Genomic DNA, 12,718 nt, shown 5'->3' on the forward strand with positions numbered 1-12,718 from the left:
TGTTCGAGGCCGGGTTTTTCCTTTTTGACATGAAACATATGCACATTTCCATGGGACTTTTTACCCCTAATTGCCCCCAACTGAAATGTTCGTTTTGCATTTGTTTTGGATCCTTTAGGACTCCATGAACCTTTAACTCAGCTTCTAAGACAGAACATTTGTATTTGTTTGGCAGAAATTTTCTCACAGTTCATGTCCAATTATTAAGTAAGTTAGATAAAAAATAGTGATATTACTACACTTTCATGCTGATCACCCTTGACATTTTCCATAAATAGGAACTTTGTTCATTGGCTGGAATCCTGTTTAATGCTAAGTGCTGTCAGAGGCAGGATTTGGTACACCAGTCTCCTTGGAGAAAAGGATGTGGGCCTCTAATTCAATTACGGATGGAACTGAATTTGATAGCCCCAGACTATTTGCCAGTAATATTTTTGTAGCCACAAATAACCTGGTGACTCAGCATTTTCGTTCACAGTGAGGTCAAAAAAGGGTCTTGCTAGTCATTCATTTCCACATTTCTCAGAACATCAATTAAGTACCCATCAGGAGCACGGCCGCTCAGAGCAGGAAAGCCTCCATGTTATCAAGGCCACGCGGAAGGGATCAAACATTAAGGTATTCTTCAACCGCAGGTGCTATGGGCTGGCATCTAAACGAAGGAGGAGGAGTCCAGGAAAAAAAAAAATCTAAAACTCTTCAGTTAACCTATCATCGGAATATTTAGTATTGCTTGGACTTGAACCAAAAGTCATTTAAAATGTTTCTCGGGGCACCTGGGTGGCTCAGTCACTGGGCATCTGCCTTGGGCTCAGGCCATGATCCGGGGTCCTGGGATCGAGCCCCACATCAGGCTCCCTGCTCAGCGGGGAGCCTGCTTCTTTCTCTCCCACTCCCCCTGCCTGCATTCCCTCTCTCGCTGTGTCTCTCCCTGTCAAATAAATAAAATCTTTAAAAAAATAAAAATAAAATTTTGTTTCCCAAAATGTAATAGAAGAGAAGTACGAATGGCTAATAAACTACAAAAAGGTTTCTGGCCTCACCGTGGTTTCCAAATATGGAAAATAAAGCAAAATACTCTTTTTCTCCTATAGAATTGGTAATTACTTGAACATCGATAATATCCGATGCTGGTGGTGGAGGAACAGGGGCTCTCCCTTAGCTGCTGGGCCTTATGGTATTGGTAAGATTTTCCAGAAAGAAAAAATCTTAATGTTTTACGTATCCTTTGACCCTGAAGTTCTACTTTTAAGAAACTCTCTCTCTCTTTTTTTTTTAAAGATTGTATTTATTTGACAGAGAGAGAGAGATCACAAGTAGGCAGAGAGGCAGGCAGAGAGAGAGGGAAGCAGGCTCCCTGCTGAGCAGAGAGCCCGATGCGGGGCTCGATCCCAGGACCCTGAGCCAAAGGCAGAGCCTTAACCCACTGAGCCACTCAGGCACCCAAGAACCCTTTTAAGGAAATAATTATAAATGTATAAAAGGAGTCGCCTTCAAGGATAGTGCCGCAGTGTTTTCAGTAATGAATGGTCAAAAACATTAAATGTCCAAAAATAGGGGATTGGTTAATAAAAGATGTTATGCTCGTACAATGGTACAGCGTATAATCCTCGAATACAATGTTATGTAATATGCTTATGCTATATTAACTCAAAGACATCTTGTCCTGGAGCAGCTATTGTCCCTAAATAGATGGATGTGAACCGAATCCTTGATTTTTTTTAATTTTTAATTTTTCTGTATTTTTTACAGTGAATCCATTTGCCACTTTTAAAAAAATGATAAAATGTAATAGTTTCAATAAGAAAAAAATGGATAAAGAGTGATACAACGCTTCTTAAACTGGCATAAGCTTCTAAATGCTATTAAAGCAAACAGATACTGGCCTTCCTGTAAGAGCCCTATGACAGTCCCTTTATTAAAATGTATATTTTACTGGTTTGGATCAACTCAATTCCAAATAATTGAAGAGTGTAATATTTGTCGAAGACACTGTGCATACGTAGGATTCGATAGCCCCTGCTAGACATTGTGTGTAACCCAGGAGGCGGCTGTGCACCGTTTCAGCGCACAGCTGGGATTTGCAAACTTGCTCTCCTGTCCATGGAAAGCCCGTGGAAATAATAGGAAGAGCTGACAGACGTAGGTGCTTTTGTAGTTGAATCTGAAATAATAGGGGTAGAAAGGCCACGGTCACTGGTACGGGGTGGCCTGCGCTCAGTTCCCGCCTCTGCCCTTCGTGGGCTGCGTAACCTCGGCCAACTCACGGACCCCCCGGCAAACCAGGACAACGCTAAGAGGGACCTCTTCCGGCGCTCACGGCGTTTAAATGAGAGAAGGAACGACACAGGGAGAATTTGAAATTAGCAGTGACAAATAAGCACTCAGTAACTCTAGCTATCATCCCCATCAGTAGGCTGATCCCGGGTTGGTGCGTCCGAAGCCTCCTGCCCGAGTCCCGTGTGGCCGCACCCAGGAGGGACGTCGGAGCAAGATGGGTGAGGCCGGCCCCTGCCAGCGCGCCTCCGCCTTACCCAGGGCCTGGAAAGTGCAATCCACGGAGAGAAACTGAACTTGGAAATGCCCTTGCATTCCCATTCTGTGTGTGTGTGTGTGTGTGTGTGTGTGTGTGTGTGTGTGTGTGTGTGTGTATGGAATCCTTTTGTTTAAAAAAAAAAGGAAAAGAAAGCAGCTCAAGAAAAGAGGCGCTGTCCACTATAGTTAATATCGCAAAGCCTCGGGGAGGAATATTTTCACTACTGTCTGACCTCCAGCCAACAGGGGTTCTAATCAGGGGATCCTCTTTGAATGGCAGGATTCTTTTTTTCTTCTTTAAAGTTGCTTAAATGTTACCAAACTTTGAAGTCCCTGGAAGGACAAAAATCTCTGAGCAAATTGGTTAATGTGGCTGAAGCCCGGAGATGAGTGTCCTCACACAAGGAAGGGCCTGATGTATGCAGAGCGCTGAGCACAGGGAACAATGACCACTTTATGTGCTAAAATAATTAACCTGTTAAAACAATGATCGCTTACAGGAAAAATGTGAGAAAAGTTTACTTCAACCAGGAAGACATTGATGAGTTCACTGTCGCCTTCTAATAGAGTCAGTAACTGAAAACCTCAGCTCCGGGCTCCTGAAGAAAAACCACTCTGTCTTGAGCAGGGGAAAGGAAAAAAAAAATTGTTTGCTTCCTGAAAAACACAACGCTTATGTTTTCAGATCTTAAAAAGAGATGTAATTTCGAAAAGGGATAATCACAAGCAACACTTTCTGCTGAGAACAAAAACCAAAGCAAAAAAATATTTATGGACATTCCCAAGAAACCGCTATGGCAAATCTCATTGGAACTTTAATTCATGTGGAGGCTTGGAAACATCAGCACACAGCAGGAAATGAAAGGGCATTTGAAAAATGAGGGACAACTCCAGTCTCTTCTCTAGCCATACTTCCATAAATTGCAAAAAAAGTCGTTATTTTTAGCAGAGCTGCTATCACGTTTACCAACAGCCGTTCTGGACATGTGTCCACGGCTCTGAGCCAACATCACCGTATCACCAGGGATCCAAACCTACCAGAACATTCTGTTTTTCAAAAGCAGTTCTGCCTTGGAACACATTCACATGGAGGGTAGAATACAAGAACCTTCACGGATAATGACAGCTCGGGGCCTGAGAACAAAAGAAATCTGCCAGGGATCTTAAGGAGTATGCTGTGAAGGAAAGTCCCTTTTTAGCTCCCAGTGAATTCCTCAGCAATTAGTGGTTTGTCTTGAAATGACAGCAGTTGCAAGAGCTGTGGCCAGAGAGCCACCGCCTGCCTCCACCACGGGCACAGCCTTGGCCTCTGAGAAAAGGAACTGCGTGGAGCTGTTGTGGTAGCCGCTCTGTTCTTCAAAGCTCTACGGGCCCCTGTTTCAAGAAGACAGGAAACAAACAAACAAAAAACAAACAAAGAAAATTTGTCCCCGATCAGGATTTCATAGATATTTCAAAGCAGAGGGATGCATTCCTGCCAGAAAGTATTGTTTCCGAGTGAGGAACTGTGTTTCGGGTTGTCAAGCTCCTTCCTGCGTAAGTGGTTGAGGACTTTGCTGGGATGAGGACTCTGACTTTCTGGCATTACTCAAACAGGTACAACGACCTGCCGTGAAAAGCCACACACTTCCAAAATCATCAAGATTTGTTAAAGACAATATATTATTTTAGTTTTACACTTTTTGTGTATGTGTTCCTGCTCAGTTTTGCCTCCTTCCCCATCAAAGGCCTGATTATAAAAGAAATGTGGGCTTACTATAGATAACTACAAAGCGTGAGGGAAAGATTGCCCAGGTGCTGCCATGACTAACACACCACAGTGTTTTTTTTTTCTTGTCTGTTTTCTACATTTCTGAAAAAACATAGATAAGATTATACTCTGCGTGTGTGTGTGTGTGTGAGAGAGAGAGAGAGAGAGAGAGTGTTCACTTGATGTTTCATAGAACTTTCCCAAGGTCATGGAGAACACTTCATAATTATTGTTTTAAAGGCAATGTTGTTTTTCATGACATAAATGCACCATTATTTGTTTCACTTTGTCCTGTTGTATGTTTGGCAGATCCTTTTGAACATGTGTACAACCTGTGTTTTCTTAATGCAAGTAATGAGGAGGTTTTCTTGCTGAAACATGGAAATAATGGTATCTTATATATATTTGTACATATATGCGTATATTTCAATTTTGGGTGCCAGACATTTTGATATTTAATATTTTTTATGTCATCTCTCAGAAATGAAGAAGACGTGTTTGTATCTAGACTATATAAAGAATTCCTAAAAGTCAATAATAAAAGATAATCCAATTTCAAAATGGGCAAAAGATTGGAAGAGATATTTCTCTGAAGAAGATGTACCAATAGCCCATAAACACACGAAAAGATGCCCAACATCATTAGTAATCAGGTAAATACAAACCAAAACCACAGAGATAATACTTTATAACTGCTAAGAGGACAATAAGCAAAAAGAAATAAAGGGGCGCCTGGGTGGCTCAGTGAGTTAAGCCTCTGCCTTTGGCTCAGGTCATGATCTCAGGGTCCTGCGATGGAGCCCCGCATCGGGCTCTCTGCTTGGTGGGGAGCCTGCTTCCCTCTCTCCCTCTGCCTGCCTCTCTGCCTACTTGTGATCTCTCTGTCAAATAAATAAATAACATCTTTTTAAAAATTTTTCTTTTTAAATAATTTAAAACTTTAAAAAATTTTTAAAAAGACAATAACAAGTGTAGGGAGGATGTAAAGAAATTGGAACTCATGGAAACTGTCAGTGGGCATGTAAATGGTGTAGGCACTTTAGAAAACAGTGTAGCAGTTTCTCAGTGGTTAAACATCCAGTTATCAGGTGACCTGGGAATATAGGTATTTACCCAAGAGAAATGAAAACCCCAAAACTTGTACATGGCAGCCTAACAGCCAAAACATGGAAACAACCCAAAACTAATGAATGGGTCAATGAAATATGACAGATCCACACAGTAGAACATTATTCAGCAATGAGAAGGAATACAATATTGATAGTCATGGATGAACCCCGAAAATATTTTGCTAAGTGAAAGAAGCCAGTCACAAATGATTGCCTATTTTATGATTTCCTTATAAGAAATGCACAGTATAGGCAAAGTCATAGAGACAGAAAGTAGTTTGGTGGTGGCCTAGGGCTCAGAAGGTTGGGAGGAAAGCCAGAGTAACTGCTATCAGGCACGGTGTTTCCTCATGAGGAGATGGAGATGTTCTGGGATTAGTGGTAATGGTTGTGCAATTCCGTAACTATGTTAAAAACTAGTAATTGTGCACTTTAGATAAGTGAATTATATTTCAAGAGAGTTGTTACTTAAAAAGAGAAATCTTAGCACATTACGGGAAATAGACACTGGCTCGATTTTCATCGTTTGAAAAGTACCAGTGATGGAGCCACCGTATTCTTGGAAATACAGTTTTCCTGGCTGCAAAGCACCCTCTGTACCGAATCTCTTTATATGTACTAGAGGTGATCTTGTAACCAAAGGAGATACTTACTAAATTTCTATTTAGGTTTCAGACAGTTAATTCATAAACACTTGCATTTTTAAGAACAGAGTTTAGGCTTCCTGAGTGAAACTAAACAAATTATTTTTAGAGAAATTAATCTAATTCACAGGCTTTTACTGTAAGTTCAAAGCAAGTGTGAGCTTTCTTTACCCAGGTACTAGAATAAGATTTATTTACATTTGAATCTCAGACTTTGCCAAACATTTTGAAGAAACTCTTTATATAAGTCTTACATGTAGAGAGATTATTCCCATTGCTATTTTTTTCTAAGAATAAATGTAGTCTGGCCAGTTTGATTTAGTTGGCATTTGTTTATTTTTTCACACGCATTTTTTTCTTTATTTTTTTTTTTTTAAAGTAGGCTCCACACCCAGCACAGAGCCCAACATGGGGCTTGAACTCACAACCCTGAGACGAAGACTTGAGCTGAGATCAAGAGTCAGACACTCAACTGACTGAGCCGCCCAGGTGCCCGCACAAGCACCTGCTCACAAATGACACTTATTTGTGCAACTGCACAAATGGGGCTGGAGTCCAGGAGTGACAAGGCTGTAGAAGCACTTGAGGGATCATAAATATTACTGGGGTTATTTTCTGAAAATGTAATCTGCCACTAAGGAATATCTTCAAAGCTTGTATTTGTCATTTTCACTTTTGTGTGAATATATTCCAGATTCTTTCTGGGAAGAGATTTCCATAAGAGGGAAAGAACCTGAGTACACAGCATTAAAGGAGTTGGGAAAAGGGTATAAGTAAAAGAAGGAAATGGGGTGCTTACACTAGAGACAGGTTTTACCCACACCCCGCCTGCAGCTCTACCCAGGAACCTGTATGTGCGCCGCCGCCCCCACACTATTTTAAGTAATTTTTCCTCTCTGTTGATAGAAATGGTGGATATTTCATTAAAAAGACATTTGAATTCCTTCCACCTTTCCTCCAGTCACTTGTCTCCATCCTGTCGTCCCCCGTCCGTCTCCCACACTGTATCCTACTGGAGACGTGGCTTCGCGGCAAGTTAATAGGACCGTATACAGAGACCTGAATTGTGGAAGGCATTGTAGCGCCCGGCTTGATTTCACTGGCCTCCTCCGAGCCAGGAACCTCATTCAATCAGCTGTGCAATGACAGTACCTCGACTTCATATGTCCATCGCTGCGCACACCTTACAGCTTCAAATCTGTGCTACCAAGAAACCATCATCCAAAACAGCTCATCTTCCCTTCCGACCTGCTTCCTCCTCCAGGATTCCCTTGTTTTCCTCAAGAGCCAACCACTGCAATGGCTGCTCAAAGGAAAAACTTAAGAACCATCCCTTAGAGCTCCCTCATCCTACACGTCCAAGTAATCAGGCAACTCTATCAGCCCGAACTTTCCAGTCTCACTTGAATCTGTCCATTTCTCTGGGCCTCCTAAGCCCGCACCATCTCTTGCCAGAACAGCCGAAATAATCCTCCCTAAGTGGCTGCCTTCGGATCGACCCCCTTGCAAAACCCCCTTCACACAGGGTCCAAACAACACACCTTCTAAAACACAAAATATGATCATGCACAACCCTCACTTGAAAACTCTTTAATGGCACCGGTGACCCCAGAAAGTCCCACGGGTTACCATCGTCTCTGCCGTCTCTCCGGTCTCTCACCTCTGGTCTCTCTTCCAGCTCCCTGAAGGAGCCGGCCTCTCCCGCCTCAGAGCCAGCTTGCCTGGAGAAGGTCTTCACGTGCAAGCTATCTTTGCCAGAAGTTTCTCAGACATTAGAGATAAAGAAATACAGAAGACCATTTTACACCAATATCTGCTCCACATGAAGCAAAATTTGTGTGGATACAGGCTGTCGGTGCAGACACACACACACACACACACACACACACACACAGTCTGTACAGTGCATAGAACAAATAGCTAACGTGGAAATTAATTCGTATTTCAATTATTATCGAATTATCAAATTAATTCGGATTAATTCTTATTTCTCTTTTCTATTTAGCAAATAGTACATTCTGTAATGATTCAAATATTACTTTGACTTTGATACATTTCAAAATTTTTAATTACACATATAAATAAAAAGTGTGATCCAAATAGGTTTTTCAATGGCACAAATCCCAATCACTTTCTCCTAGTTTTTGTTTTTGTCTTTAACTTAATACTGGAAATTTTTTTTAAAGATTTTATTTATTTATTTCACACAGAGAGATCACAAGTAGGCAGAGAGGCAGGCAGAGAGAGAGGCAGAAGCAGGCTCCCTCATGAGCAGAGAGCCCGATATGGGGCTGGATTCCAGGACTCTGAGATCATGACCTGAGCTAAAGGCAGAGGCTTAACCCACTGAGCCACCCAGGCGCCCCAGTACTGGAAATTTTAATTTAAATATGCTGTGATAGAAAGGACACAGGTGGCATTTGAAACCAGGTGAACTTGAGCTCAAATTCCCGAGTGTAGTAATTAGGTGATTTCGAAAAACTGCTTAACCTCTCAGTGACTCAGTTTCTCCACCTACAATATGATGATATTCAGGGGTGTTGTGAAGAGTTAATGAAACCGCATGAATAGAGTTGGGCACTTAGCAAACTTTACTCCTCATTTATTTTATATCCTCTATATTTCTAAATACAGATATACCGGCGGTTGGTATTTTTTATATAGACCCACAAACACCCATTTTATAAACACACACTGTGAAGACCTTCCAAAATTGATACTTAGATACAATGTAGTGGGACTATTTGTGTGTGTTATTTGGCACACTGGAGCAAAGCCAAAGTAATTAAGTCTCTTACAAATTTAGTAATATAAAAGGCCCCAGGCATTGGCCATTGTAATTATTCTATTTCTGGGAAGAAAAGAGACAGGTTTATTTGCAGTATCCCATGCTTAATCATTAGTATTAAATGAATTCAGACCAGAACTAATCAAAGAAGCAAACAGCTGATTACTGCTGTTTTGTAAAAGAAAGAAGTAATTGATGTTCACAAAGGTTAAAACGGCCAAAAAGGCCTTTAAATAAATGGCTCAGCTCCTTTTCTCCCTTTATAACTTGTTTTCAATGGTCTTTAGTCTGTGATTACTTAAATATTCATTTATTTCAGAAGACTTTTTGTGCAAATTCCAATTAAAAAACCAATCACGTTCTTAATAAATTGGGCTAACAACTTCTTTCAAAGGAGGAAACAAATCACAATGTTTCATCTATAAAGTTTGACTTCATATGAGTATCTAGACAGTTAATTCAATTATAACCTGGAAAGATCATGAAGCCTCATAGATTTATTCCTGATGACTGAGTTCTAGGGCAAGGAAGGGCTCTGATATGCCTTATATGACCTACAGAATCTATTGTGTTTTATTCCATCATTCTACCTTATAATTTTCTCCACAAACATTGTGTACTCACTTGTTGACCAGTTAGTATAACTAAAGTGCCTGCGCCTTTGCAATCGTGTCTTTAATTGCTGACCCAGTTACATTTTATGATCTGGCTAGCAATATTGGCATAATTAGCATGTATTTCTTTCGGCCTTTCAAAGGGGTATTACAATCACTAAATTTAAATTCCAGTGGTGAACCAGAAAGGTGGAATCCTTCCTACTAATTATAAAATAATGCCTTTTTTTTTTTTTTTTTTTTTTTTGCTTATTCTGAAGGTTGACCACAGTACAGGGTTACCATAGGGCCTAAATGTGAGAGATTTTTCATTTGATTCTGACCACACTGGCGCCCACCCTGCCTGTTAGATTCTTTAACAGTTTCCATAGGAATGTGTTTTACAAGGAAGGACATAATTTCGGTAAACTGGAAGATTTGTTTCCTATAAGTAAAACTACTTTTCCATATAAGAAGATTGTGTGTGTGTGTGTAAACTATGTATAAGGGAGAATGTTAGAACTTCCCTACTCTTCTAGAAAGCTTTGACAAATAAGGAAGAAGCCAGAAGATAGGGAACATCCCATGATACCTAATTTCATGTATAAACTTGATAGGGCTAAGGGAAGCCCAGATCGATGGTAAAACATTATTTCTGTTTCTGGGTGTTTCTGAACGAGATTAGATTGTTACTGATAGACTGAGTAAAGAGCACCCTTACCAACGCAGGCGGGCTTCATGCAATAATTAGTTGAGGACCTGAACAGAAAAAAAGGCACCAGAAGGTGCCTCTCTTTTCTTGAGCTGGGTCATCCATCTTCTCCTGCCCTCGACATTGACCCTTCTGGTTTTCTGACCTTCAAATTTGGGCTGTGATTTCCACCCCCAGCTTTCCTGGTTCTCTAGCTTGCAGACAGAAGATCATGGAACTCTCAGCCTCCATGGGCATGTGAGCCCTTTCCTATAATAAATCTCTTCTTAAATATACCTACATATCCATGTGTTCTGTTTCTGGGGAGAAACCTAATACAAGGCCTTTGCTTTCAGGTGTGGAAAATATACAAACAAGTTGCTAGAGAGGAAGGAGCAGTAAGAGTACAGTCTGTCCATGCTGGAAGCCAGGGCATGGCCACACAGAGTCCCCAGCAAAAAGCCAGGCCATTGACTATCAAGGAAACATCATCAAAACATTGAGACCTCATGAAAATCAGAGTGTGTTGTATCAGAACCTAAAGGCGATTGCTGATAGAGATGTGAAGCCTACAGTACTACAAACAGGGGTACTGAAAATGGTCTCAGTTAAATAAAATATTCGGAGTCTGTCCTTCTTAGTCCCTTCCCCAGTACAAGAGCTGGTTCTTACAAAGTCACTTGAATTCTATTCTGGGAGAAGCCAGATCTTTAGAGATACTTGGGCTATACTGATTAAGCATCGAGTACAGTGTGAGTGTCCATGATACCACCCAGAGAGATGTTAGCACAAACAAAGTAATTATAACACACACCACATACTAGGTTCCTCGCTTGGAGATTCCCGGCATAAATTAAAGCCTCCAAGGAATCCCACAGTAAAAATGCATGTGGAACACTGTTGAACATGGTGTTTCTAAAACCCTGTTGGGTATACATGCCTTCTTTTTTCACCACGTACCTGGTAACATTACAAGGAATGTGCATTTGGAAAATATTGATGATTCTATCAGTTAAAATGCTTTCAGCTGCAAATAACAGAAAATCCCAAAGAGAGTGGCTTATCCAAATAGGACATTTATAAAAACCACAAACCGAAATGTTGAGAAGGAAGTTACTGCTGCTGTTACATCTGTGGCTTCAGTGGAACGGTAAGGTCAGGGCCAGGATCTCCAGGATTCCCTTGTCCTTTCATTCGTAATTACAAAATGGTGGAAACAGCTCTCATCCAACATGGTTAGAGGTTGGGGTTGTCAGCATTCCTTGTTTTCATCCAGAAATCCAAGCATTTCAGAAGCCGCCCAGCAGACTTCCGCCTCATCCCTTGCTCCAGGTGAGCTGGATAGCTTCTGTAATGGAGGTAGGCCACAGAGCAAGAAACGGGCTACAGCCGGGGGGTTAGCCAACCCACGGTTCTTCAACGATGGTAGAATTACTTTTAGAGACTTGCCCTGTGGTTGCATGCTTCCAGCTTCCACCAAGGGATACTGTTAGAAACAGTTATATGAAACCTACTTTGTTTTTCTAGTAAGTGCACTCTGTTCATGAAGATGTTGTCCAAAGTAGAAGAATATATTCTAATGAGACCCACATGAGAACCTCATCTCAGGCTCACTGCTATCTTCTCCCTCCCTGTGATGCTCGTGTCAGTCAGTGTTTACCCCGCACAACCTTTTTGGCTCTACCTTAGCCCTGGAGGCCACACTGCTACTGTTGGATCACTCTCTACAAGGTCCCGTAATACTCAATGCGCACAGGGAATTGGGCAAGTTTCGCATTGCTCCAAGACTTACAGATCTTTCTTTTTTGGCCTTCTGAGACTCTCCCCTCTTTTCACAACAGATTTAAGTATTTATAAATGAAAGCCTCCATGGAACAGGGTTTTTTTTTTTTTTTTCTTTTGAGTGCTACTATATATGTCCCTGATGCAAAGCAGCACAATCTCCTGATATAAAAGAAAAGATATAGGCAGAAATGACAAATTAGTATTGTAAGAATTGTTTGACCACATTCTACACAATAAACTAATTGCAAATTAAGATCTTTGGTATTTAATATCTGTCTCTGCTGATAGATGAACTCCACTCATTTGACCAATATTGTTGCCCGCCTCTGTCCTCACCTTGTGCCACATTGTACTCTCGCCACTACACCCTCCTCTACTTCCTTGTCGCTCGGTAGACCACTAGCTGCCGGCTTCTTCGGAGAAGCAGATCATTCCTCACTTCACATCTCTGTTGTCAACCATTTTCATTTTTTATGTTGGGAGACATTGTTTTTCTTTATTTTAGCCACAGTTGCTTTTGTGCTTGTGATCTCATCACTTTCTCTGGCATTGTCTAACATTAATCATCTTGTGCTAGCATGCATTTCAGGTGTTGCCTCCATGTGGGCTTCTCTCCTTTGCCTATTAACATTTTCAAGTCTTCCTCATTTTAAAACATTAAAAAAAAAAAATTCTTCAAACTATAGTTCTCCTCCTTTTCCCCTTGATGTCTTGGAAGACCAGTATGTACCTGTGGCCTCCACTTTCTATTTTCTCAACTAGTTGCAAACTCGATATTCTAGTAAACTTATATTTCCAATGACTACTCTGTCCTCTTCCTCTT

The sequence above is a fragment of the Mustela erminea genome, chromosome 8 (assembly GCF_009829155.1).
Source record: "Mustela erminea isolate mMusErm1 chromosome 8, mMusErm1.Pri, whole genome shotgun sequence".
Classification (NCBI taxonomy): Eukaryota; Metazoa; Chordata; class Mammalia; order Carnivora; family Mustelidae; genus Mustela; species Mustela erminea.